The 3,600-nt window shown below is 41.6% G+C and overlaps 1 pseudogene; it reads right to left on the minus strand.

Moving 5' to 3' along the window:
• Positions 1-923: 923 nt before the first annotated feature.
• Positions 924-2,663, minus strand: LOC113196914 (UPF0235 protein C15orf40 homolog pseudogene; annotated as a pseudogene).
• Between the last annotated feature and the right edge of the window lie 937 nt (positions 2,664-3,600).

Genomic DNA, 3,600 nt, shown 5'->3' on the forward strand with positions numbered 1-3,600 from the left:
TGCTGAGGCTGACCTCAAATTTGCTATCCTCCTGCCTCAGCCTCTTTAGTCCTGGGATTATAGGTGTGGACCACAACACTCAGCAGCAAATACATTTTTAAAATGTGTTCTAATTGGTTATACATGAGAGTAGAATGCATTTTGACACACCATACATAAACGGAGTAGAACTTTTTGTTCTTCTGGTTGTACCTGATGTAGGATCACACTGGTCATGTAGTCATATATTTACATAGGGTATTAATGTATGTTTCATTCTACTATCCATCTTAATCTCATACCCCCTCCCCTCACCCACTCCCCCTGCCTAATCCAAAGTACCTGTATTCTTCCCTAGGGACTTCCCCTTGTTGTGAATTAGCTTCTGCATATCAGAGAAAACAGTTGGCCTTTGGGGATTGGCTTACTTATATCTTAGCATGATATTCTCCCAGTTCCATCTATTTACTGACAAATGCCATAATCTCATTCTTCTTTAAGACTGAGTAATATCCCAATGTTTATATATACCACATTTTCTTTATCCATTCATCTGTTGAAGGGCATCTAGGTTGGTTCCATAGTTTAACTATTGTGAGTTGAACTGTTATAAACATTGATGTGGCTGCATCACTGCAGTATGCTGATTTTAAGTCCTTTTGGTATAAACCAAGGAGTGGGATAGCTGGGTCAAATGGTGGTTCCATTCCAAGTTTTCTGAGGAGTCTCCATACTGTTTTCCAGAGTGGTTGCACCAATTTGTAGTCCCACCAGCAATGTATGTGTGTGCCTAGTTCCCCACATCCTCACCCCCATTTTTTGGTGTGAATTTACATATGTATATATATTTGAATATATATATAATATAATATGTATAAATATAATATATAAATATAAAGTATATTTTGTGAATTTAAATATATTTTTTCTATTTAGCAACCTCTTCATTGATAGAAATTAAAAAGCTTCTCAAGGATGTACTTTTCATTTTGTGCTTTTATTTTTATTTTTTCAGCTTCCTTTTTAAATTTCTCTGAGATCTCTTCTGCAGTTGTACAGGCCAAAAGCTTCACCACCTTTTCATGAGATTTACCACCCTTATTCAAAATCACATCACTCCTCCCAAGTTCTAAAACCTTGGAAAGGTACCGACAGAGCTCAGCCTCTCCCTCTGACGGAGGTGCTACCGTAGCTACATTTAAGGCTTCCATTGTCACATCTGTTACAGCTTTTTGTTTGGAGCCAGGTTTGGCATGGATGGCTACGGTGACACAACCTTTAGGATCGACTGCCACGGGACCTAAGGGAGGGAGCCATCTCTCTGGTTCCTTGCTTTGGCTTTCATCCTTGTTCGTTGCACTAGCTGTCTTAAGCATCTCGGCTCCAGAAGAGGAAGCTCAGGTGCCCAGCTCCGTCCAGAGATGACTAAATCCCACCACCAAGCCACACCATTCTTCTGGGAAGTCTCCACGAGGCAGCCTGGCACAGAAATGCGCTCTAACAAATACTTTAAAAGAAAAACATGATCTTACTTCTCTACAATCATGGATGGTCTCCCAACACACTCCATTTATAGTGTTCCTTTTGCAAAGGCAACAACATTCATGTCTTGACACTCAAACGTGCCATAAGTAGAACATGTTCTAAGCACTTCTCACCCTTGCTTCTGACAAGAGTTCCAAATTTGACAACAATTATTTCATTTTCTTCTGCATATAATCTTCCTGCTTAATTCAGATCTCTTTCTTTGATAAGCATCCCCCGCCCCCTGCTCCTGTTTTCTTTCTTTCTTTCTTTCCTTCCTTCCTTCCTTCCTTCCTTCCTTCCTTCCTTCCTTCCTTCCTTCCTTCCTTCCTTTCTTTCTTTCTTTCTTCCTTCCTTCCTTCCTTCCTTCCTTCTTTTTTCTCCCTGGTACTGAGATTGAACCCAGTGGCACTTAACAACTGAGCTACATCCCCAGCCTTTTGTTTTGTTTTGTTTTGAGACAGGGTCACAACTAAATTGCTGAGGCTGACCTCAAATTTGCAATCCTCCTGCCTTGGCCTCCTGAGTAGCTGGAATTTCAGGTCTGTGCCTCCACTCCCAGGTGATAGATATTTTGTAACACCTTCGCTTCTCCTATTTAATAGAATTAGCCAGCTCAGAGTGATAGAAGGTAGCTGTGGTCTTAGGTTTTCACTGAATGACACCAAATTTTATCAAAAATATCTCAAATACTGCTTTTATTACTTAAATAAGTGGTTTAGAATCTTAAGAGTTGGAAGGGAACTTAAAAAACATTTTGCTAAGATGCCCTCACTTCATGGATAAGAAAAATCAGCTTAGAGAAGTTTTGAAATTTGTAAAAGGCACGAGGCTGGTTAAGATAAGAGTTGGAACTAGACTTGAGGGCTCTTTCCATTATACCATGTGGTTGAGCAGGATTTCTCCTTCTACCCTGCTGTCCCCTGATTGTGGGTTCCCTTACCATTTGTGTGTCCATGTGCTATGAGCAGCACTTAAGAGTCCTGAAAGCTGCGCATGCAAACACACACACACACACACACACACACACACACACACACACACGAAGTACTTTCTGAAATGTCCAGAAAAGGCTAATGTGTACAGGCAGAAAGCAGATTAATGGATAACCAGGGCTGTAAGAACAAGGATTCACTCCAAACTGGCCTGAGGAATGTTTGGGGGGTGATATTAATGTTCTAAAACTGGACTGACATAGTATTTGTTCAATTCTGTAAATTTGCTAAAATTACAAGCTTATCACAGGTGGAGTTATGGTACCTGTGATAAGGTAATTATACGTCAATAAAGCTGTTCTTTAAAAAAAAAAACTGCATAGAGATATTTAATGGTCTCTTCTAACAAGACAGTGGAACGTAGTGATGGTGGTTCAGTTCAGCAACTCCCTGATGTGCTCAGACTCCATCCAGGTCCCCCTATCTCTAGTCCACCATCCTGAGCACTTGGGCCTTTTCTTTTCTTGCTCCTCTTCTCGTAGTGGTAACATGGTTGTTGTAGCCCCCAAACAGGCCCAAAGACCCAGCAAGAGAAAGGGTGGCATCAGGGAGTTCTTCGTGCCCTCCCATCTCTTGTATTTGTGGAATTTCCCAGCCCGACCTCTTCAGAATCAGGTCACATGTCACCATCCCCATATGCAAGAAAGGCTGAGAAAGCCACTAGATAGCAAAGGAGGGTGAAGTTATCATGATGGTCATAGTGCTGGACTGGCCATGTTGACTCCCCAAACCAAAGTCAAGTTGTTGGCAAGATAAATGCTTCAGGATGCTGGGTAGGGGGTGGGCATGGTGGGATGGGTTGAGTGGGCAAGTAAGAGTGTCTGCCACACCAACAAGCTCAAAATATGCTAATATGTTATGATTTGTTCAGAGATTTTATAGCATGAAGAATATAAGCACAAAAGCCTGAGAGAGACTTCTGAGGTTCAAGGCCAACCCCACTGCTATGACTTGAATTGTGTCCCCCACCCGAATTCATATAAGGAAGCCCTAGCCCCAAATCTCAGAATGAGACTCTTTTGGAAATAGGACCTATAAAGATGGGATTAACTTGAAAGGAGGCCATTAGGGTGAACCTTAATGGGATCTGACTGGGGTCCTA

This window comes from Urocitellus parryii, chromosome 10 (assembly GCF_045843805.1).
Source record: "Urocitellus parryii isolate mUroPar1 chromosome 10, mUroPar1.hap1, whole genome shotgun sequence".
Classification (NCBI taxonomy): Eukaryota; Metazoa; Chordata; class Mammalia; order Rodentia; family Sciuridae; genus Urocitellus; species Urocitellus parryii.